Below are 25699 nucleotides of genomic sequence, written 5' to 3'. Positions count from 1 at the left end.
GGCTAGTGACAAAGTATTTAGCTTTGCTGCTGCTGGGCTCTTGGTCTCAAAGACCCCAGAATGGACAGAAGTGAAGAGAAGACAGAAGACTGGAAAGAGAAGTTACTTGGTATGCTATAAGAAACTTCTGTAGAGGGTAAGGGATGTTTGCTCTCCTCTATCTTAATGTATGAAGTTGGAGGAAACCATTATTTCCAATGACATGTACAGGAGTTTAATTCTTTTCATTGGGCAGAATATGGTTCACTTTTAAAACCTCCATATGTGCCTATATGTATTTTGCACACATGAATAGTTCTTACTGGGTAACTCATTCTATCTATAAATTAGAAGTCCTTGTACTATTGGAATTGTGTAATCTGTGAGCATTCAAAGATACTAGTTATAAATGTTGAGTACAATGACCAACTGACCTCATGGTTATGGACAAAGTACAAAATGTCTCAGCCTCTTGTTTCATTGTAAAAATTCATATGAATTGATATTTGGCTCTTTCAATGTGTTTTAGCCACACTAGACTACTCTCTGCTTCCCCCAGAGACCCTTGATCATCCCTCTCCTGCTACTGGAGCTGCTTATTCCCTCTGTACATTCTACCTTGGAAAGGATTCCTATCCATTCATGCATATGTGAATCTTATCCAACATTTAAGGCCTAAAGTTAGTGCCACTTGTTTGGGAACCTTTTAGATCTCTTGTTCTCTTTTTCATCAACTTCCCCTGTTTCTCTTTTCTGTCACCTTCAGTTTCACATTACAGTTATCTGGGCACATGACTGGCTTTCCTACTGGTCAGTGAGCTCCTGGAAAGAGAAACATAGCCAGGAAAACCCAGTTTTTACTGTGCTTGTACTTTTCCACCATTCTCTTTTACCATTTATTTTTCCCTGGCAGCAGTTTTGAGGACTGTGAGGCAGCTCCCACTATACTCTTACATTAGTGTTCTGATAAAAGAAAAATGTGATGTGTCAGGCACAAAAGTCTTCATTTTACGTAACAGCTTTCTTGGGAAAGTTAGTATTTTATTTTATTTTTTTTTTTGAAAAAGAAAACAAAACATGGAGCTCATTACTATGGCTGCCTTTTATTGGCCTTGTTGTCTGGCATCACATAGGACACTGTGGTTAAAGTCTAGGGTTGCTCAAGAGGCCCAGGTGTCTTGGTGGAGCTGACCCACATAATAGAGCCATCAGTGTGGATGAGAAACAATAAATAGGATGTATAAAACCACATACCTTTTAGCCCCTGTACTCACTGGACTGTGGTAACTTCTACCTCCTGGTAACTTCTACCTCAGGTCTCTCTGAGGGAATCACTGGCCCACATATTAATCTTTCCTCCCTTGGTTAAATTTAATGCATGCAACCAACTGAGATATCTGTAATTAAATCCCCTCACTAAGCCACTGCAAGAATAAATCCCAGGCTTATCCCTGAGAGAAAGCCAGAGACTAGCCAATGATCAAAAAAAAAAAAAATAAGGGTGGCCTTTTTTTCCTCTTGATTTTGTTTAATAGGTTGTAAAGATGATACCCTTTCAGTAGCTCTATCCTTTCATTAGTTTTTCCTTTTTCCGACTTGCACCCCCAGAGCCAAAGTGATTGGACCAAATTTATAAAGAAAAATTTTCCCCTCTGTTGTCTGCGGTGCCTGAAATTATAGTTTCTGAGATTTAGAATCTGGGGCAGAGGCAGTGGGAATAGAAGACCCATTTTGGTCTCATACTAGTCCTAAGCCACATGGTTTGTAAAAACCCCTCCATCTGAGGAGTTAAGGGGGCTTGCCCAGATCAAGAGCACAGGATCTGGAGCAAGACTACCTATATTGGAATTTGGCCTCCGCACACTACAGGCTTTGATGACTCTGGGCAAGTTGTTTAAACTCTCTGTGTTGTGGCTTTCTCATTTGGAAAATAGAGGGCTGTTAGGGGCATTTACAGAGTTAGTATAGGTAAAGCACTCAGGGTGGTACTTGGCAAATAGTAAGTACTGTTTAAATGTTAGGTATTATTTTATCTGTCATCATCCTTGTTGTTGTTGTTGTTGTCGTTGTTGTTGTTATATTATAGAATTCTGTGTGTATGCACTATCAGAAACCTGGAACAGAGACATGAATGGCTCCCATATGTGTAACAAATAGGTGTTAGAGAAGCAAAACATGGTGAATATATCTGAGGTAAAAAAGGAATTTTATCTAGGAGAGTGTTTTAAGGAATTATATTTTGGTCATTTTAATCTTTCACTAAAAACAAATTTTGGAGACCTGACAGATAACACCATGACAGTGCTTTGGTGAGGGGAATTTTTGAAGAGCTCCAAGCTGGTCTGCTCCTCCAGTGACTGCTGGGCAACTGGTTTTCATAGTTTACTATGAGTCTGAAGCTGCTGGTTTTCAAGACTACCACTGAGCAAGGGAGAGCAGGATGGGAATAGGGTAAGTTAAAAGACCCCCAAGATCAGTGTTCTTAGCAAGATTCAATAGTTTTCTTAGATAAGTGCTCCTTGAATTGTTGCAAACTTTTGGATACTTTTTCAGAGTTCTTAAAAGCCGATTTTAATTATTTCCCCCTGCGTTTTCATTGCTTTTTAGGAGGAGTGGATCTTCAAAGGTTTTTACTGTGCCATTCTGAAAGCTCCTACTCATAGATTTTTATTCTATTTAGGATGCAATCAGATTCCATATAAACTAACCACCTTAATGCGTGTGGACATTTGGGTGAGAACTTCTTAGCAGTCATCGGGATTTGGACTAAAAAAATGCCAAAGGTGGCCTCTTCTTGTGTCTTCAGGACTCTAAAAGATTGTCCTGGGGCTGAGACTAGGCTGTAATCATGAGTAGGCCAGTGGGTAACAACTATCCTCATCCAGTGAGATCATGTTTTTGCCTCTATTGGGCTGTTTCTATGCTCATAGGCCCTTGAAAACCTGGAGATATATTTGAGCCAAATTTCTTCTCCAGAGATAGGCCACCAACTCCCCTTTACTGTTCACTGTATTCCCCAGAAAGTTTATTGGGCTCGGACTTTAGAAGGAATTTGGGAGAGAAAAAAATATTAAAAATGGGGAAATGAATTCATTGAATTTACCAGTGAGTGGTGGGCTAGAGAAATCAGGAGGCATGGGATTTGACCTGGTCCTGCGAAAATGGGTATGTATTGGAGAGTCAAAGAAAATAGGTGGTGAGTAGGAAGCAGTTAAATTTAATGCAACCAACTGAGACATCTGTAATTAAATCCCCTCACTAAGCCACTGCAATAAATCCCAGGCTTATCACTGGGAGAAAGTCAGAGACTAGGCAATGGTCAAAAAATAAGGGGAGAAGCAGTATATCATAGTGGTTAAGAAATAAGGTTCTGATGTCATATTGCTGAAATTCAAATCTCAGATTTTCTGCTTATATGTTTACTAGTGGTATTACCCTGGTCAATTTACTTAATCCCTTTGGCCTTATTACCTTCATCTGTGAAATGGGAAAATCTACCCGCCTCACAGTTTTAGTGAGAATAAATAGGATAATGCATCAACAGTGCCAAGCACAATGCCTTGAACAGACTAAGTGCTCACCCTACAGGGCAGCCATATTTTAAATCTGTGAGTCCAGCCACAAATCTAGATACCAAATGGACAAAGCCTGGAAACCATGTGGTGTGGTCAGAATCAAACTGTTTTTGAGTGCTTCCTGTAATCGCTTTCTTTCTGTTCTGTTCACCTTTAGAATTTCCTAGAATCATCTTGGAAATTCCAGCGTGTTTCCATCTTGTTAGAAAGAATCTTATGGAGTGGGACTTTGTTTGTTTGTTTTTGCCAGAGAACGTTAAAGCAGGAGCACTCATTTGGGAGAGGGGTAGAAGACGAAGGGTTGCAATAAAGGTAGGGATCCAGCAGAGAGAATCCCCAAAGACAAGGTAGGATTGGGAGGGATGGAGTCAAGTTCTTGATTGGCATAACCTGTGTCAATAAAAGGTTGCTCCCACACATTTAATGCCAACAGGAGTCCCCAGTCTTGCCAGTGGTAAAAAAAGAAACTTTATTCAGATGAACATTTTGCAAAACTGGAAACAGTAGCCTTTGGTGGAAACGGAAAGTGCACTCCACACAGACAAAGGAACGACAGATTTTTATGGAGAAAGTCACCACCTAAATCCCTAAGTAGCCTATTTTTATGTAAATTAGGAATCCAAATTAGCACCATCTGGTCCATATAGCACTGGCCTGATTGGTCGGCTTCATGTATTCTGATTGATTCTTATGGAGCCACTCTGATTGGTTAATATAAATGCAAATGAGGATATAGCTACACAGTTCTGATTGAATGGAGTAGGTCTTGGCCTATTGGTTGAAAGATGATTCCAGGAACTCCTTTATAGGGGTTGGCTCAGTTAGCAGGAACACAGTGTAGAAGGCTTGGCATCTTAGACTTCAGTTTTTCTCTGAGAGGCAATGGCTGCTAGGCTGTCATTATGAATTTGTGCCCAGTTAACCACAAGGAGTCCTTGACTGATACATTCCTTCTTGAGGGCCACACCTTCTACAAGGATATTCTGCTACCTGAACTTTTCCTTCTTTGGGTTTGGGAGGTCCAAAGTGTTTATTCGGTCATCAAATAGGCATTGGGGCAGGTGCAGTAGTATTTTTTTAACTAGAGCATGGGCTCTGAATTCAGACCAGGCTCATATATATAAAGAACTTTAATTCCCTGGCATATATTAAGTGTGCAACAAATATTAAATATTACAATAACTTTATAGTGGGGGAGATGGCTATTTTAATTCTGTTTACATGTTTATTCTCTGTTTATATACTCAACTAGTTTTGTTCGCCGTTGTGTTCCCCATGCCTAACTCAGTATCTATCACAAACACTAAACTTATAAAGTAAGTTTATTGGGTGACTGAATGAATGTTCACAGGTGTACAATCCTAATACAGTTAACTGTGCTATAACAGAGCTTGAATAGAAGGCACTTATCAGGACATGAGTCATATAATATGATATGCTCGGGTTTGAGCAGTTCAGGGAACATTTCATTGAGAGGCGCTATATTCCCTTCCAGAATTTTCACAGTACAGTCAGAACTGTGATATCTGCATCTGAAAACTAGGTAAAGCAATGCTCTCTTAGGGAGCCACCAGGTGGCAGTACTGAAAAGAGTTTCCGGAAGCAGAGGAAAGACACTAGTTCTTTCCAACCAAGAGTTCATATTTATATCTGAGGCAGTTTTTCTCTCCTCTCCAGGAAAATTCAAGCTGTGATTCCTTTCCCTTGTTCCACTTGTCTTGGAGCACTGTCATTCCTACCCAAGGAGGCTGTTTAGGAGCCATCTGGCGCTTTAGCCACTCTCTTTTCCAGGCAAAAGAAGGAAATGATGCTGAGTATGTTTCTAGTTCTGGGGTTGCTGGTTTATAATTCCCACACCCACTGGTCTGCTGTGCCCTCATGCATGGAGTTAAAGGAGTGAGGAGAGAAGCCAAACTAACATTTTTTTGAGAAAGCAGGCACTATATCAGAAATGTTATATAATCATTTCATTGAATTGCCACAAAACACTGAGAAATTAATTTTGTGATTCATTTTCTCTATCACCCTACTTCAGCAATTATTAACATAGACGTAACCAGTCTTGTTTCAGATATACCCCCACCCAATACCACTGTATTATTTTCAAAAAAATCCCAGATATTTCATCGAATCATTTCATTTTAAATACTTTCTTTCCTACATATCTCTAAAAACTAAGGACTTTTTAACACACCACAGAACCATTAGAACACTAAAAAACCCCCAAGCATTAATACCTTAACATCATCATATATCTATCAGTGTTCAAATTTACCTGGTCGTCTCGTTTTTAAAAATTGCATTTGGTTTATTCAAAATAGGATTCAAATAAGGTTCGTAAATTGCACTCATTTAATACGTGAGTTTATGAGCCATTTTATTTAGAGAGAAACTGCAGATCAAGGAAGATCATCTGTTCAGTGTTTAGAAACAATTCTCTGTTGAATCAGACCTGGTACCATATTTTGGGGATACAAAAATTAGGAAAACACACATCTCTGTACTCTAGGAACTCAGTCTTGTGCTCCTGTGATACTCTGTGAATGCATGTATCACAGGACTTATCATATTATGTTATTAGTATGTGGTTATGCATCTATCCTTCCATGTAGATGGCAAATTCCTTAAAAGGTAGGGGCGACTTAATGGTCAACATTGTATTCCTAATACCTAGCTTAATCCCTTGTACATGGGATGTATTTAGCAACTACGAGGAAAGGAATAATTTTGTCTGACTGAGCAGTGAAGAGTTTCAAGCAGGGCAGTGGCATACCGTTTTCACTGTAGGTAGGTAACTTAGGTTGTCGGTTGGGTTTGAAGCATGACAGACTATAGGCAGAGAGGAAGATCATGTTAAAGGATATGAGAGCCAGACCAGGACAATAGCAGTGAGTATGGAGAGAAGATAGATTAGAGAGCTACTGAAAATGTATATTTGCAGGATTCGACAATTTCTTAGATGTAGAGAACAAGAGAATGAAGAATTCCAGGTTTCTGGTTTGGGTGATGGTGGTATCCCACAAGAGATTCGGAGTAAAAAGGAGAAGTGAGTTTTGGATGGGGAAGATAATTTCCATTTTGGACATGCTAAGGTTGTCTGTGCGACCTTCAGTAGTTACTACCTACCAAGATGTGTGAAACTAGAGTTCAGGTAAGAGGTCAGCAGAGATCTGGAAGTCACAAAGTACGGTGGAGCTTGAAAACTTGGCAGTGGATGTCATCACTCAGGGGAAGGACATGAAGTGAAACAGAGAGTGGACCAAGGAGGAACCCCTGACACTTGCCAAGGGATTAGAGAATGAGATGCCTGCAAGAAAAATGGAAAAGGAAGAATCCAGGAAATTGGAAGAAAATCAGGAGAGTGTGGTGCCACAGAAGCCAAGGGAGGAAAGAATTCAAGAGGGAAGGAGTGGGAGTGGTTGACGCTTTTGAAGCAGGTAAAGAGGAGGTGGTAGAAAATAGTGCAGTCAAGATGTGATTGTTAGTGGAGGAGTGGCAGAAGATGAGCCCAGAAAGGCCACTTGGACCCTCATGCAAAAGCGTGTTGGTTACGAGGCTAGGGAGTTAAGACTTCATTCTGTGGATAATAAAGGGTAATCAAAGGGTATTTCTGAATTTGGAAATTTATAAAATTGGGGTATTTTAGAAAGGTTGGGCTGCGGCAGCATGAAGGATGCTATGGAGGAATGTGACTGGAGGCAGGGCTCATTGGAGCATAATAAAGTGGTACTTGGGCTGTGAAGGTAGGGTCTATCTCCCAAGGTCTTTGGCAGGTAAAGTTGGCAGGCATTGAAAATGGTAGCTTACACTCACTGAGCCTTTATTATGTGCCAGACACTATTCTCAATGCTTACATAAATATTCTCATAACAAACCTAGAGATTAGGTAATATTATTAATGTCATTTTATACATGAGGAAACTGAAATACAGAGAGCAAAAGCAATTTGCTGAGGATCACTGAGCAAATAAATAACAGAGGCTAGATTCAAGCCCAGGTGGTTGGCTCTAATCCATTCCAACCCGTTTTACTACATGCCACTCTTCTAGATTGTTTTGCCTTGATTAGAGATGGGAAGAGAGGTAGACATCAGGATTAGGTTCAGTTGTGAGTTATCAGATGTCCAAAATAACAGTGAATTAAACAGAAAAGAAATTTGTTTTTCTTTTTCATGTCCTATCATCTCCACAGTGTGACACTTGTCCTCATAGTACAAGATAGAGTTCCAGCCATCATATACATGTTCCAAGCAGCAAAATGCCAGGTGGAGGGAAGGAGGGAACAGATATCAGGGGCAATTAGCAGTCTCTGCTATAAGAAATTCCAGGACTCTGCCATGCGTGATTGTATGGAGGGCAGGTATTACAACCAGTTGAGATAAAGAATACAGGAAACGTGTTAGACTTTTATTGTTTGTTTATCCAGTGTCTTTCCCTTCCCTTGGAAATAAAACTGTGTGTGTGTGTGTGTGTGTGTGTGTGTGTGTGTGTGTGTGTTTGGCGGGGGCGGAGGGTGCGTGCTGCTTCTCTCCTGTCAAGCCATATCGTTCTAGTGGGGGCTTCCAAATACAGTATCCCTTCTTCCTAGCCACAATTGATTTTATTCATTGATATGTGCGCACGTGATCTAGATCAGAACAATGAGAATCCTTCTCTTCAGGTTTTTTCTAACTTAAATGAGGGGAAATATTGTGCCCCACTTTTGTGGCACAGTTGGAAGTTGTGTTACCTGAAACTGCTGGTGGCCCTTTAACAGCCACAGGAAGCTTGTCTGAGAGAATGCAATCAGCATGCAGGATGAGCATTAGATTCCTATTGGTGTTCAAAACTCTGGTCTTACTTGTCTTTGAGTCCCACCTATGTCCTTGCTTTTACTGTGATTACATGAGACTTCCAATAAATTTCCCCTTTCGCCCAAGTTAGAGTTGTGTTTCTGTCAGTTGCAATCAATAAAGTTCCGATTAAAGCTATGTTCTAAAAATTAATTCTGGAATCAATGTAGATGTGTTTAGTGTCTGAGTATGTGTGTGTGGTCATAGTAAACAGAAGCAGGGAGACTGTTTATGAGACTGTTTTAATAATCTATGTGAGAAACATGAATGAGAATCTGAATTAAGGCAATATCAGTGGGTACTGTAGCTCCTGGCCGAGCTTGCCATGTCTCTTCTAGACCTGGAACCAGTTGCTCATATCTATAGTCTGGTTATCTTTAACTAGATGGAATGCAGCTGGCCACTATTCATTATGCAAATAGTTTCCTATGCGTTCTTGGGCATAGTTATAATAGCTGCTTAAAAACCCCTCCCTGTTAATTCTAACATCTGGGTTGTTTGGGGGCCAGTCATAATTGATAGCCTTTTTTCTTCAGTATGGGTCACATTTTTCTGTTTCTGATACACCAATCATTTTGATTTGTCTGAACATTGCAGAGGACATGCTGTAGGGAATCTGGATTCCATTATGTCCCTCTGAAGTGTATTAATCTTTGTTTGTTTTAGTAGGCTGTTAACTTGACTCTATTCAAATTCCATATGCACTTTCCCCTGTGGTAAGCAGCAGCTAAAATTTCTATCGAGTTATTTTAGCTTTATATGGGCTGTTTGGAGACTGGCCCCTGCATACATGGTTCAGAGTTTGGCCAGAGATTTGAATAGAGTTTATATGCAAAACTGAGGCTTCCCCCTGTCAGGATCTCTCCAGTCCAGGATTTTGCTTCCACATGTTTCAGCAGTTGAAACCCTGAACTCTGTCCTCTGGTAAAGATTCAGTTTTATCCACCCATCAGGTCATTGATTGGGGCCTACCCTGTGACAAAAAATCCTTAAAAATGGGGCTCTCACCTAGTTCTGGTTCTATCTTTTAGTGTGGATTCTCTTCCAGTTTCTGCTTGCTTTGGGTTATTTGTTAATACTTTCAGGTAGTTGTTTTTTTAATATTTTGTCCAGAGTATATCTGAAGGAAGGTGGGTTTGATAGAAGTTAATTGGCCATTTACTGGAATCCAGAACCTTTCTTATCACTACTACGTAATCTATGGCCAATTTAGCAAGAATGTTCTTGTGGGGTAGTTAGAAATTTTACCCAGGATCTGGACATCAGCTCTCAATGATGTGGTTTGATAAAGGCAGTTTTTATAAGCTAAATGCGCTGAAGTTTCAGGATGACAGGTTTGGGAGTCTGAGTAGCACCTACTTGGGCTTTCACATGAGCTGAAATAACTTTACTCTGGACAGGCAGAATCCTGCTGCCACCAACCTGAGTGCCTCTTTCCATGAGGAGCTTCACTCTAAATAATATCTCCTCTCCTGTTATCTCTTAGTCACCTCTGCTTTAAAAGAAACATTATTTGAGTTTATTATAGTCAACTGTAATTTCTATATAATTTATAAATCAGAATGACAGACCAAGGCCCCTACCAGTCCTCTATTGGATCTAGTATCTGGGATGGAAAGTAGTGGATAAATTGAAAAGCTTTTTAGCAGGTTGAATGGTTGAGGATTGGTGACAAAGTATTAGATGCGGGATTAGAGAGAGGGTAGAGTTTAGGATGACTTCCATGTTTCTGCCTTTGGCATCTAGAAGAATGGTCAGTACAGAACAGGGAATATAAGAAAGAGAGTAAGTTTGAGGGAGAAGATGAATTCAGCTTTGGGCACATTTGAGGTACCTGTGGGACAGCAAGTCAGAGTTCATATGAATCCGGAGGACTGGAGAAAGGTCTGAGATGGATATGTATATTGAGTAATTACCAGTAGATAAGTGATAGAGAGGCCTTAGGTAGAGATGATATAGCCAGATAGCATGTTATCAACAAAAGTTCACTGCCACCAATCTAATGCCAACAGGAGTCCCCAATCTGGGGTGCAGTAAAAAGAGAACATTTATTCAAGTAAACAGTTTGCAAATGTGAGAAACCATAAATGCACTCCCCCAAGACAAAGGAGAGGCCTAATTATATAAAGTACCCACCTTGGACATTGATTGGTACATTTTTATGCAAATTTGCACAGTTCAATTTGTTCAAATACCACTCTCCTGATTGGTCATTGTGGAGTCACTCTGATTGGTCAGTAAAGATACAACTGAGGATATAACTGTGCAGTTCAAATTGGACAGGGCTGGTCTCAGCCCATTGATCGAAATATGATTCCAGGAATTCCTTTATTGCAGCAGTCCCCAACTTTTTGGCACCAGGGCCTGGTGCTCCTATGAGAATCTAATGCCTGATGATCTGAGGTAGAGCTGAGGTGGTGATGTTAGCACTGGGGAGTGGCTGCAAATATAAGTGAAGCTTCACTCCCTCGCCTGTTGCTCACCACCTGCTGCGGGACCCAGTTCCTAGCAGGTCATGGACTGTTACAGGTCTGCAGTACGGGGATTGGGGACCCCTGCTTTATAGGTTTGGCTCAAACAGCTGGAACTCAGTGCAGGAGGCTTGGGAGCTTAGTCTGTGGCTTTCCCCTGATATGCAGTGTGCATGAAATGCTTCTGATAGCAATGACTATTACACTCTAGTTATGAATTTGTGTCCAGTTAAACACAAGAATTCCTTCTTGGCAAATAGATTCCTCCCCAAGGTCCACTGTGTGCAGAGTGAAAACAGAACTGATAACAAAGCCCAGTAGTTAAGGGGAGAACATAAGAAATGAGTTGCTTAGGAGACTGAGAAAAAAGCCAGAAAAGTAAAAGGCAAACCAGGAGCCAGGGGAAGAAAGTTTCACTAAGGAGTTGGTTAATAGAGTCCAATTCAACAGAAAAAGTAAGCAAAGCAAGTACTGAAAATAATGCATTGGATTTAACAACTAACAGGTTTTTACCTCAGAGATTGTAATTTCAATGGAGTGGCAAGGAGTGATGCCAGATTGCAATGGTTTGAGGAGTGCATGTGTGTGGTAGACTTTAGCATGTGGCTCCTATAACCATTCCTCCCAATAATCATGTCCCTGTGTAGTCCCCTATTCTTGAATCTAGTGGGCCCTGTAAATAATTTTAACTGATAGAATGCAGAGAAGTGATGCTTTTTGACTTCTAAGGGTAAATCATAAGTAGACTTGCAACTTTTGCCTTGGTCTTTTGGAACCATGAGCAATCATGTAAGAAGTTTGATCACCTTGCTAGAGAGATCACATGGAGAGGACATGAAATGGTATGGAAAGAGAGAGCAGCCCAGCTGCACCCAGTGTTCTAGATATCCCACCAAGGCACCAGACATGAAGGAAACCGTCTTGGACCCTCCATATCAACCTAGACACCAACTGGATAACACTGATACCTCCGGTAGATGCCATATGGGGAAGAACTGTCCAATGAGCTTTGCCCAAATTACTCACTCATGCAATCGTGCATATAATAAAATGATTATTGTTTTCAGCTCCAAGGTTTAAGGGAAGTTATTACACAGAGATGTATAACTGGATCACTGGGTACAGAAAGCAGCTGGAAGGTCTCATAAGACTGAGAATATGTTTTTAAAGATAGTAGAGACTTGAAAATATTCATATTCTAACAAGAAAGAAGATACTGAAAATCATGGAGAAAGAGAAGGCTGAAGATGCAGAAGAGAGAGGAGATAGCTGATGCATGAGATTTCTGAGAAGGGAAGAGATAAGATCCAAAACTCCAGTGGAGGGGTTTGGAATTTTGGAGACAAGGGCAGTGGGATACTTCAGCCTCTAAAAGAGGAGGTGTCTGCCCTCTCTGGATCTTTAAAAATGTCAATCTTGCCAATCTACTGGACTTGAAAGAATATATGAAAGTTAGTTGGACAATAATGGATCTCCCAAGAATTGATTGACTAAAGCACTTTTTCTGGCTTATTCACTTAACCCAGACCAGGAAATGACTTAAATTCACACCCTTAGTTCTATTTTACCTCTGTTAGCTAAGAGCTGATTCTGTCGACAGAGAATGTTGGAAGCAGAAATAGGTGTCAGTCTTGAGGATAATGATGAAGATTTGAAAGAGGCGTGAGAAATTAGAGCATGAACCAACTAAAGTTTTGTGGGAGGATTTCTAGGTATTATTATTAAATTGAAAACCACAAAAATGGGATGACACTAATCATCATACCTATAATATTTTCTTTATCAGGGCTTAGAAGCCATAGCATAAGACAGAAAAGACAATCCTTGTGTTAGATAGGACAAGGGTCTCAAGGTCTGAGCCATTCATACTAAATACTATTCTTGCTAAATGTTAAAATATAGAACAGTATTTTGCAGGCACAGCTGTAATGGAGTTAGCTTGACTGGAACCCAATTAGATAAGTTTAGCCAAGGGCAAAGAAGAACTCAACATGTTATTAACCAAATAGTGTATATAAACAATGGCTAAGCCTCTCTTCAGGGAGACAGAGCTTTGGATGTGAATCCCCTGTTTTGTTTACTTGCTACAAGTAAATAAAACTACCTAATGATAACTGTGTTTCTTCTTATTGAATAGGACACCCCAAACAGCAAAACCCTTGAGTTCAGTAACATTTGGGTGGATTCAGAGCTGATATCTTGGGGACAAGATTTGATGAAAATATTGGTCAGAGAGGTTGAAGCAATTGACTATAAGGTATAAACTAAATAAACAAGGAAATGGGAAGACATTCTGGGAGAAAAGTAGAAGGATCAAGGAAGTCTTGATAAGGTTGAAGCATTGATACAGGGGAAATAAGAGAATGAGCTGGAAAGACAGTAGTAGACTAAAGTTCATTGTTTCAAGGGTAAAGAATTCTAGGTGATCACAAAGTTCAAGGTCATTAAAGATAAGATGATCAAGAAAGTGAGAGACTGGGGTGTTGGACAAGTAAAAATGTTGAACTTGAAATCACTTAAAATAATGGAAAAACTTGAGGATGGTGAAGAAGAAATTAATTGAGATGCCATATCCCTCAATGAATGTAAGGGATTTAGCAGGGGTCAATAACTGACAGCAAGAAGGCTGTGATGTGCCTGACAGAGAAAATGCATGCTTTAGAGAAGCTTCATTTAGGCATGAATTACAATGCTGTTGGCTGTGAGTTCAATTTATTGAATTAGCAATACAGTACAGCCAAAGAAAGGAAGTGGAAATTTGCTGATCGATATGGGACACCACTCCAGAAAGCACTAAAGGAATACCTATTGTGTGTGATGACACTATGGAAAAGATGGAAAAGCAGCAAAATTTGTGAATTCATGAGATGACAACTGAATTTTTTTAAAGTGTAGTATACAACATTGTTTTAAGGCTGAGAGCCAAAACAAATTAAGGTTATGTTACCCAGGGTCAGGGAAATGTTAAACCATTTTTGGCTGGTGTTTTATTGTAAAGAAATATTTCATACAATTTATTATTTTAAGAAATATGAAATAAGGTATCTTTAAACAGAAACACAAGTGAAACAAGATTATATATTGATTGGTTGATGAGAATGTGACCAGGGGCTTGCAGGAACCTTACTCTGTATTTCCACTAGGAGCAATGACTCAGTATTTGCTAATTCACTGCTCGTGGTGACTTTATTGAACATAACTACCACATATAATGAGAACTGATGTGTGTGTGTGTGTGTTTGTGTTGGATAATTTTCATGCAAATTGTTGACATCCTATCATTTCCTTTATAAATATTTCACTCTGTATCTTTAGCATAGCATTTCTTCAAGTATGGTCTGAGGACCCTGCAGACACCTGACACCTTTCAAATTATCTGGGAAATTCTGATTTTTCCAACTACAAAGCTCCATAAGGTTGGATTTTCTTCATATACGTCAACCAAAACTACCACAAGCATATCACAATGCAGAAGCAAATATGAGAATCTATCTCTCTTCTATTAAGGAAGACATTAAAGAGATTTTCAAAATATAAAACATTTCTAAATTAGTTTTTGTTTTGGAAAGTATTTTAACAAAATATGTCATTTATGTTAACAGGAGGGAGGCTTATTATTTTAATGAATTAAATCTTTTGAGATCTTTTCAGCTTTGATTTACAACATAGTCAATATTGGTAGATCTATGACCTACACAAGCAAAAGCTCTTTAGGATCTAAAATATTAATAATATTTTTCCATGTGCATGTAATTTTATTTTAAAATGTATCATAAAAATAACTGCCAGAGTTTTTAAAAGACACATTAGTATACTTCCTTTGAGCACATGTCTGCAAAATTTTCCAAAAAGAGGAAGAATGTTTAAACTACTCCAGCTATATATGGAAGGCAACTAACACAGAACAATTCTAGTAATTAAATTCACCAAGACTACTTAGACTACCTTTTTGAATCTCTAAAACCCCACAGAAGCTTAAAAAAATCTTTTTGCTTCCAAATAATGATAGACTCACAGGAAGTTGCAAAAGCAATACATAGAGGCTCATGTACCTGTCACCAAGCTTCCCCCAATGGTGGTATCTTATGTAATTATAGGACAATATCAAATCCAGGAAATTGAAACTGGTACAATATTGTTAACTGGACTACAGATCTTATTAAGTTTTTATCATTTTTACATGTGTTTATTTGTGTGACTTTATAGTTCTGTATAATTTTATCCCATGTATAAATTTATGTAACCACCACTACAGTCAAGATACGCGACTGTTCAATTATCTCAAAAGCATTCCTTTATGCTACCCCTTTATATTTGCACCTTCCTGCTCCATCCTTATACCCTAGCAATGACTAAACTGTTCTCAATCACTATAGTTTGGCATTTCCAGAATGTTATATAAATGGAATCCTACATACAGTATATAGCCTTTTGAAATTGGCTTTTTTCACTAAGTGAAAAGCCTTTGAGGTCCATTTGGTTGCTGTGTATATCAATAGTTTGTTCTTTTTTATTGCTGAGTAGTAGTCCATTGGATGGGTATACATGAGTTTGTTTATACAATCAGTAAGTGAAGGATAACTGGGGTTGTTTTCTGATTTTGCTATTATGATTTTGCTATTATAAAGCTACTATGAATATTCACATACAGGTTTTTGTGTGAGGTTAACTACCTTGCCCAAGATTACGCTTGTGAGGAGCTAGAGTTTCCGGAATGCCCAAACCATATCCCTCCTCTTTTAATCCAACTGTCCAACCCCCTTATAGATGACCTAACTGGCCACTTTTATACAAAGTACAATGTTCAGGTTAGAATCACAATATCACTTCTAAAAGGAGCTCAGCCAGTGCCCAACACCCAAAAGCTAGATTAAGGAACATCGCTTAGTTGGTAGAGTATAGCAAAATGTCCTGCTTGAAATTAAACTTGTGATTACATTCTTTATCATCAATATATTATTGAGGGTAGTTGTAGCCCCATAAAAAGAGTATTTAGGACAGCCAAACAAAAGAGGGGTAATATAGTCTCATTCCAGAAAAGGTGAGTGAGATAAGCCATTTTTTTTATTTGAGTACCTCAAGATGTGGTATTCAGCTAGGGTGAAGGTAAAATGGGTGGGATTGTAGATCTGGAAGTTTATAGAAGCCTGTGCCCATCTTGAGACTAAATTCTGTCATCGGTCTTCATCCAGGGCAGTGCCTGCATCTCCTAAAAATGGATAATAAAACATGTGGAACTGGATGATAAAGAAAAATCTGCCCTACATCCGAGCTTGTAAATGTACCTCAAACAGTACTCAAAAGCAAATTTAAAGCTAATGTGTGCATATTTAAAGAGAAGACAGAAAATATATGCAGCAAATGTCCAATATAATAATTTAGTTATGAGTAGAAGGACCTAATAGAGTAGAAATCAATGAAGTAGAAAAGAAAGAAACAAAATTCAGCTAAACCAGTATAAATTTGTCCAAAAGACTGGTAAACAAACATTTGGAAAATCCAGCCCAGAATAAAGAGAAACACGCTAAATAAATAGATAGATAGATAGATAGATAGATAGATAGATAGATAGTGTTCTAAAGACCACTGAATTGTATACTTTGAAATGGTTAAAATGGTGAATTTTATACGAACTTTACCCCTTTAAAATATTTAGAATTAAAAAGGGGAGGTATAACTATGGATAGAGTACAAAAGAATTATACCATTTAATATGATGTCTAGAAATTGCTTTACAATACCCATTAATAATGTATGGGGAATATAGATAAAACGAGATCTGCAAAATGTTGATTATTCTTGAAATTGGATGATGGTAATGTGGAGGTTCATTACACCATTCTCTTTACTTCTGTATGTGTTTGAAACGTTTCATTTGAAAAGTTAAAAAAGAAACTTCTAAATCACTTGAAGAATTCAGTAATTTAGTGATTTCTTAGAGCTAAATCAACCTTTAAATATTACATATTAAAATCTCTAGTAGCTCCGAATTAAAGAGTTCCAAAGGAACACTAAGAAATGAGGAAGGGCCCTGAATGTGAGCCACTGCTGCCAAAGTAGGTCATGCCATGTGCCACCTCCTCTGCCAGTTCCTGTGGAACATAGTTCTTCATTCAGCAACTCTCCTTCTAGGAATGTATCCTCAGGAAATAACTGGTTACATGTGCAAACCTGTATGTGAATGACTATGATATTCTCCGCAGGTTTATAATAGTGAAACATTAGAAACAAGGATATATAAAGAGGCTGGTTCAATAAATCATGATTATAAGCATATAACTGGATAGAATGCAGATATAAAAAGCAATCTATTTAAATACATTTGAGCTCAGTTTCCTTGATTGTAAATGGAGAAAGCCAAAGGCAAATAGAAAAAAAGAGTGTATTCCTGAACTAATCTTATTAGGCTAGCAAATCCTGATATCAAAATCTGACAAGGATATTACATGAAAGGAAAATTATAAGCTATTATCTCTTATGGACATAGAAACAAAAATACTAAATAAAATATTATCAAATTGAATCCAGTAATATATAATATTATGATAAATCAGGGCCAAATCGGATTTATTCCAGGAATGCCTGGTTGCTTTATTATTAGAAAACCATACAATGTAATTTAACATAGTAAGAGATAAAAGGAAAAAATTGTTTGTCTTAATAGAAACAGAAAAAGTATTCAATAAAATTCAGCATCCACTGAAGATTTTTAAAACTTAGTAAATTAGGAATGGAAGCAAAAACATCTTTAATATGAGAAATTGTATACCAAAAACCTATATCTTGTATCATATTTAATGTTGAAGTAAATGTTAAAAGTTGTCCCCTTGAGTTCAGGAATAAGGATATGCCCAGCCCCACTACCACTTCTTGTACTCTAGGTTCTAGCCAGTGCAGTAAGGCAATAAAAAATGAAATAAACATGGTTTGGAAAAGAAGAAATAAAGCTGTTACTATAATATTTGTGGATCATATCCTTGTGTATTCAGAAAACCCAAAGAAGCTACAGATAAAAATTTACAATTAAAAGACATTTGCAAAATCAATATACAAAATCAATGTCAAAAGATCAATTACATTTCTATATTCCAACAGCAAGCACTTAAATGAAATTTAAACAAATATTACATTTACAATAGCATATAAAATCAAATACAGGTTTTCTCTGGTAACAGAAGTAGAGCATTCCTACTTTCCCTTTCATAAACTCAAATGGCATAAAGAGAAGTAATTAAAATTCATATATATGGAAAAAATTTTGAATGTTCCAAGACTTAAAAAATAGTCTACCAAATCATACCAAATATGCTTAATTACATCTAGTTTTATGGTAGGCATAACACACTTAAAAATTCTCTTAGACTTTTCTGATACCTTAGGACGCACCTTGCTAACAGGTGCACAAAACAAATCAAGACAAAGTGCAGATGCTCCCAGACACACTTCAAAGCTCTGGCTGCTCTATATTGAGTTGCTGGGTGTGGTTCCAGGGACTGGGCTTGGCAGGGCCATTCTAGCTGCTCAGGGTTAGCATAGACTCTAAAAGAGCTCACTGCAAAACAAACATTGAATGCTATTTTCACTTTTCGGCATTTTTTTTTGTAAAAGCTAAATCCTCTTTGGGTTTTTTATCAGTGAAAACGGGTACTAATATAGATCTTTTGTAAAAGCTAAGTGGTGTAACACAACCTTGCTAAAAGTGGGAGATACTTGTATCTTGAACTAACTTTAATAAAATGTGTAAAACCTTAAGTGAAAATTATAAAGCTTTACTGAAAATACCAAGTGTTTCTGAGGATGAGGAGCAACAAGAACTCTTAAACACTGATGGCAGAAGTGGCAGTTGGTACAGCTTTGGTAGACAGTTTGGTAGTACCTAGTAAAGTTAAAACACATACTGTATGAGCCAGAAATTCTACTCATAGATACATAACTCATATGTGCACATGGTCACCAAGACAGTAAAAAAAATGTTCATAATGACATTTTTCATAATTGCCCCAAACTGGAAACAACCCAAATGTACATCAGTAGAATAGATAAACGATTACTTCTAAATTCACAGAATGGAATGCTGTAATGCAATGCTGAAAATGATGAACTAGGGCTGCATGCAACAAAGTTTAACCTCAAAAACATAATCGTAAGGCAAATGAGGCAGATACAGAAGGATACATGCACTATAGTTCTATTTACATAAAGTTCAAAAACAAAATAGTGTTTGGGGATTCATATTTGAATGGTAAAGCTCTAAAGAAAGGCAAGAAAGTAAAGGCCATAACTCACAAGAGTATTTTCCTCTAGAGGAAAAAGGCTGTGATCAAGCAGGGACTCACGGGGATCTCAGTTCTGGTAGTGTCCTATCGATCTTTGTGGTGCTTTGATTTATAATAACTTATTAAGTTGTATATTTACATTTTATGCATTTCTGAATTTTCCCCCTTAAATAAGAATGCTTTAGATCCTGGAGATATTAGGATCTACCTCAGGATTTATTGTGAGAATGAAATGAAACCATATGGGTCACTTAGAATATACCTGGCACTTTGTAAGACCTTAATAAATGTTAGCTATCTAAACACAATGAAAGTTTGCTATTATTGTTTTTCTTATTTGTTGCCAATATTTCTCAGCCTTCTGTTTGCTTTTTTTGGTGGGAGGTTTCCAAGGTTATTCAAGAATTTGTATAAAATATTGCGGATAAATGAGTTTTAATCTTCATCTTCCTCTTTGTCCTAGTTAAACTGAAAGTAACACAATTTGTAACTCTTTGCTGTTAGCAACTACGTGCAACTAATCATGTAGATTATTCTTATTCAAATATTTTTGGTGATATATTTCAAATATCTTTTGGAAAAAGTCACCTCAGAAGGTACAGTGATCTTATGGCAATGCCACCCTGAACATGCCCAAACTCATCTGATCTTGGAAGCTAAGCAGGGTTGAGCCTGGTTAGTACTTGGATAGGAGACCATCTAGGAAGACCGGGTGTTGTAGATAAACAAAAAAAGAAGAAGAATGAGGAGGAAGGAGGAGGAAGAAGGAAGGATGGAGGAGATAGAGGGAGAAGGGAGGAGAAAGAAGAAGAAGAAGAAGGAGGAGGAGGAGGAAGGAGGAAGGATGGAGGAGGAGGAGGGAGAGGAGAAATAGGAAGAGGAGGAGGAGGAGGAAGAGGAAGAGGAAGAGGACGAGGACGAGGAGGACGAGGAAGAGGACGAGGAGGACGAGGACGAGGACGAGGAGGAGGAGGGAGGAGGGAGGAGGGAGGAGGGAGGAGGAGAAGGAGGAGGAGAAGGAGGAAGGAGGAGGAGGAGGAGGAGACCTCTTCCCTTCGTCTTCTCTTCTTCTTCTCCTTCTTTCTTTCTTCTTCTTTCTTCTCTCTTTTCTTCTCTTCGAGGCCCCTCGTCTTCTTCTCTTCTTCTTCTTTCTTTTCTCTTTTTTCTTTCGTCGCTCCCTCCAAAGAAGAAAGAAAAAAAAACGAAGAGAAAGAAGAAGAAAGAAGAAAAGAGAAAAGATAGATCTTGTGCTTGCTCCTTCCAATAATTACAACCCCTCCACTGAGATTCCCAGCTTTTCCATTCACTTTGATTCACTCCTGAAGAAACGGCTCAAAATTGGTAGCATCCACGATTCCGTCTTCTACAGAAACTGCTTCTTCTTCTTCTTCTTTTTTTTTTTTTTTTTTTTGCCCCGCTTTGCCACAATCTTTTCACGGGCACCATGGCAGCAGCAGAAGAGTGCTGTTTGTCTTTTATTTCAGTTAATGCTGTCTTCTGGGTTATTGGTGTGGAACCTGAGAAGAAAGATTGATTTGATGTGAACACTGAGAAGAGATTTTCTGCTGAGATGGACTCCCCATGGTCAACCGAGGGCCCAAATTTTATAAATAGGAATCTTATGGCCATTTGCTGACAAGGGTTCCTCAAGTACTCTATATACAGGGAAGTACCTCAGACTGAACTCTCAGCTTTCACACCCTCTACCCTACTTGTTTATACTGTTTGAGTCAACAAGTGTAGGGAGACCCTGGTTTCCTCTTTTTACCTACAGACTGAGACATGCCCTGTCCAATAGGAACTGTGCAACTTGGATATCTCATTTACATAAAACAGACCTAATTAAGAACCTGGATGGGAACTTTTGCTATAAATGACAGTTTCCCCTTTGTCTCAGTGGAACACAATTTAGGTTGCTACCTCAGTGCATATCTCTCTCTCAGGCTTCAGCTCTTTTTACTGAAATAAATGCTTTTTATTCTTTATTAGAGTCTATAATTAATTTTTATTTACATTGGCCTTTCCTTTGTAATTTCTTTCATTACTCTTAACTATATATAGCCTTCTCCAATCCAGAGATTTAATAAATATTTGGGGTTTTTTTGCAATTTTAAAAGGGGTTGCTTTTGAGCATTTGATTCTTTTTATTCCTTTCATAAAATAAATATATTCTTAAAGAATTAGTACACACATAAATCTACATTTATTTCCAAATTGATCTGGAATTCATATTTAGTGTGATGGAAATAAACATCTTTTTTCCAATCAGATACTGAAGTCCCCCAAGCACTACGAATTGAACAATTCATCTCTTCTCCACTGACTTTGGCTGCTGTCTCTCTTGCATTTGTTAAATTTACAAAGTCAAAACAGGAAACAACATAGTGCTTGAATGTAATGTGATAATGTAACTGAAGGCAGGGAGGGGGTGGTTGCCAGGCAGCAGGTGGGCTAGCTGCAACCCAGAGGGCAAGAAAAAGAAAGGTAGTAAAAGCCTCTTTCCTGTCAAACAAGTGTTCATTAAAGATTCCATCCTTTGTATGTGACATGCAGGCCACTTGCTCTTCTGACGTTTGGCTAATCACTTCATGTGCATAGACCTCAGTCTCCTCATGCATTATGTGCAGATAGTAATAGTACCTACATCATAGGGTCCTGTGTATGTGAGAGCTAACCCGAGAAGGAGGAGAATAGGCTTTGGTGTTGGTCAGCTAGGCGTCTCATCCCTGGCTCCACCACCAATTAGCTGTCTGGCCCTAGCTGGTCTCCTAATTTTCCAGTCTGTTTCCTCATCTGAAGTATGTGGCAACTAATATTAATTAATATTAATAGTAAATTACAAAGTAGGAGAAAAAGCTATCTTACGTGATTGCTAGGAGGATTAAAGGACTACTGACTACATTTTAAGTGTGCCTGGCACATAAATAAGCTCTCAATAAATCACAGTTATGAGGATTAAAATTCTTATCCCTACTATGCAAAGGTCAGGAAGAGAAAGAAGATTCAGCAAAGGTTACTGAGACGTCGTCACCAAAAAGATCTGGGAGGGGGAAACTATGATACAGGGGTATCATGGAAACCAAGGGGAAAATGTACCTAGAAGGAGAAAGGTAATGCAAAGAAGGTCATTCAAAGGCTAGTTTCTCTTAACAAAAGACTCATTTCATCTCTGAGTAACTAAAGAGAATAAGGGGAGAAAGGAAGCAAAAAAACAACAACATATAATTATAAATGAAGGCTATCAGACACAAAATTTTCAAAAAGCTTTCCTTAGGTCGATTCCCTTAATCTGACCTGAATTCCCAGGTGTCCCATGTCTTTCAAATAAAGAAAAGGCATATTCCCTGAATAAAGGAAAAGCCAGTATCACAGGAAGTGAAATAAAGTATTAGGTTTGCATCATTATGGTGAAATAAAAATTTAGACAATTTTATTTCAAATTTACACAACAGAGAAGAGGATGGAGGAGGACTGAAAGGGGATGAATTACAGAACAAATTTCGAAGCAGTGGTCTATACTGATCCCCAAGCTAACTCAAATGAAAAAGAGGGCAGGGAAAGGTATAGCATTGTTTATTATTCTTTTTACTCTACCTGAGCTCAGAAAGTAATTATGACATTATAGACTGTTTATCTGAGTAAATGTGGGAAATGGAAAATTATTGCACTCTGAGATGATAGAAGGGACAAACATTTCCCTTACCACCTGTCCTTATTTAGATGCAGGTAAAACTTGGAGAAGAAGTCCCTGGAGAGGACAGCTGTGAAATGTTGGGGACCCCTGTGGCTTTAGTGGCCTGAGCAGAGCTACCTCCTTCCTGGAGTAGTGGGGGCGGGGTCACTTTTGGCTCTCAAGAGGTGGATGTGGCTGCCAGGGGCCCAGAAGTGCCCCAGAGGGATACAAAGAGTAGGTCTCTTGAGCCTTTGCTCCTGGCCAGTTCTCGGCTAAAGGGTCCAGGGCAGTGGGGCCCTCCCAGTCTCCTGGCTATGAGGTTAAGGAGGTCAGGCTTAAGGCAAACATGGAATATGGGGCGGGGGGAGGGGCAATGGCATAGCAAGGGAGGCTGAGCCTCCAACCCCCTCCTCCAAGAGAGAGCGTAGCTGGTGGGGGGTGGTTGTGAGGCCAGATTGTGGGGTCATGGATGGAGCAGGAGCAAGAAGCCAGGCAGGAGCTGATGTGGGGTGATTCTGGAAGGAAAAGCCCTTCAAGGCAGGTTCCATGTGCAGTGGCCAGGGAAAGTTGCAGTGGGCTTCTGGCAGTGCCTGGCTTCTCCTTGCCCCTCCCCGGGGGGACCCCTTTGTCCCTATTGAGTGGCCATCAACTGCTTGCATAATCAGAGCCCTAACACCTCCCTCTCCTCAGGACCACACAGCTCAGGGTTCTGTGTGAAACCTCTGGGACATTATTAACTAGTGGGTGTAGATTTGATTAGGTTAAGAAACAGGTCAGCTATGATAAAGGGCTCTTTGAGAAAAATTCAGTTCACTTGCTTTCTTTTCTCTCATCTGTAAATGAGGTTGAAAAAAACTCCACTTCACAGTATGACTGTCCACAATATAGCTTCTATATTTAGTTTTCTTATTTGTCTTCTATATTCCTAAAAGTAACATCATACACAGAGATATTAATCTTGATATTTATATAAATTCATTAATATAGATATCCACAACATATTTTGTTTGGTGAAAAAAAATACACAGTATCAAACAGCACTTATATTTGATCACTTTTACCTATACATATAGCTATCTGGGTACATAGGGAAATATCTAGGACATTCATCAAGGGGCTGACAGTGTTTATATAAGTAATTTGCAGTTTAGTTTTTGTATTTTCCTCCATTTTTGACGGTTTAATAGAGTTATACTTTTTTCATAAAAGGACTAAAGTCATCAAGGAAATAGACACATAGAGAATAGACCCTTAGGCAGACAGAGGAGAGTGCGGGGACAGAGTTCAGGCCACCCCCTCTTCTTTGCTGGTGTCTAAGACCTCTTCTTTCCCAAAGAAAACTATTTGTGAATTAATTTATGCAGATAGAAGCCTATGCAAACCTCCATGCCTGTTTTTCTCATCACCAGTCTTGGAATATAGTTAAGGGTTCACTTAGGGCAGGATGTAACTCCTTACTATGGCTCAGAGGGGTCATTGTGTTTGCCAGGGAGGGAGGTCAATTAGGTAGCAGAATGCAGGAAAGCAGTCTGCAGTTGCTTTCTCTACCTTCCTTAACGTCCTTCAGTACATTTTATATTTGCCCACTGCCCTAAAACTAACCTCGAGGAGACTGTCAATTACAACCTTCTGACCCACATCCTTCCCCTCCCATCAGTCCTCCAAGAGGGAGGAGGAAAGACAACTGTTGCTTTGAATTCTAGGTAAATAGTGTGTGGGGCTGAATTGAACTCTCAAAATAGTATGCAATAGTCTGAGTCTCCCGGCTTTGTGGTAATAAATAAGATCTCCATTAAACTTATGGTCTCGGTTTTTTAACCACATCCCCTTTTCAAAGTTTGCCCTGTTATTTCTCAGATTCTTACATGAGCTCAAAAACAAGTGTGAGCCTTTATTTCACATCCGGCCTCTGCAACAGGTGCCCTTCCTAAGAAAGCTTGCTTCCGGGGTAGGTCGACCCTCATCCACCAGGAACCGATTATCCCAGTCCTCAGGGCATCAAGCCTATGCCATCACGGAGGACAAGGCAGGGAAGAGAAGGGTCAAAAGCAGTCTCATTTCCTCATCCCTCTCCCTCTTCCCCCACCCCCAACCTCCGCTGTAGCCAGACGGAAAATTTCCTCTCCCATCTTCTGAAAACAAGTCAAAGTGACCCTTCCATTACATTTTTCTAAGGAAATTGTTGGCCTACCAGCTCTGCAATCAGCCATACAGAATTCAAGTTCAGATTCGGCTTTGATGGCCTTAATCGGAGAAAGGGAATAGGAGTTGGACAGGCCACGCACACCCACATATTCCTCCCCAGGAGGAGGTGAGGAGATGAAAAGGGAGTTCGAGGCAGACCGCTTGAGATTCTCCCCACCCTGCGCATCACGACAGCCCCCCCCCACGAAAACGCCCCTTCTGAACCAAGGCAAATCCTATCCACAGGGTAGCATCCAATGGCACCCTACCTCCTCCTCAGCGCAGCCAGGCTACGCGAGTGCACCTTCCCCTGCTCCACAGTTCTCCATTCCCCAAGCGGCGAGCAGCCCTGTCCTGGTGGCACTTCCTGCTCCTCACTCCGCCCTGGGTAGTCTCACCCCCTTTCTCTACCTGTATTCGGCCAGAGGGCCCCGGATGGTCCTGCGTGGACAACGATGGATGCCGCCTTCCGGTCTCCGTGGCCCTTCGTGGGGAAAAAGGATGATGACACTTCCTCGGCCCCTAACGACCCAGAGCTGCCCCACTGAGCTGTTCCACACTAAGGAACTGAGTGGAGGCTACGTGGTTCCCACGACAGCTGTGGTCGCCCCCCGCAACACCCACCCCCACCCCCACCCCCACTCCCACCCCCACTCCCACCCGCTGAGCCCTCCCAGCAGCCGCCGCTTCTTTCAGCCTGCGCGCATTGA

The 25699-nt window shown here is 39.6% G+C and overlaps 1 long non-coding RNA gene and 1 pseudogene across 1 annotated transcript; one reads left to right on the top strand and one right to left on the bottom strand.

Moving 5' to 3' along the window:
* Positions 1–17417: 17417 nt before the first annotated feature.
* Positions 17418–25619, bottom strand: LOC118607830. The gene is made up of 3 exons (XR_004952869.1): positions 25401–25619; positions 20440–20649; positions 17418–18408 (listed from the first exon to the last, which is right to left on the bottom strand). It is a non-coding gene; the product is annotated as an uncharacterized LOC118607830 (long non-coding RNA).
* Positions 19738–19856, top strand: LOC118608517 (annotated as a pseudogene).
* Positions 25620–25699: the final 80 nt, after the last annotated feature.

The sequence above is a fragment of the Rousettus aegyptiacus genome, unplaced genomic scaffold, assembly GCF_014176215.1.
Source record: "Rousettus aegyptiacus isolate mRouAeg1 unplaced genomic scaffold, mRouAeg1.p scaffold_m13_p_9, whole genome shotgun sequence".
NCBI lineage: Eukaryota > Metazoa > Chordata > Mammalia > Chiroptera > Pteropodidae > Rousettus > Rousettus aegyptiacus.
The sequence above is the reverse complement of the archived record's forward strand: the minus strand, read 5'-3'. Positions and strand labels throughout refer to the sequence as shown.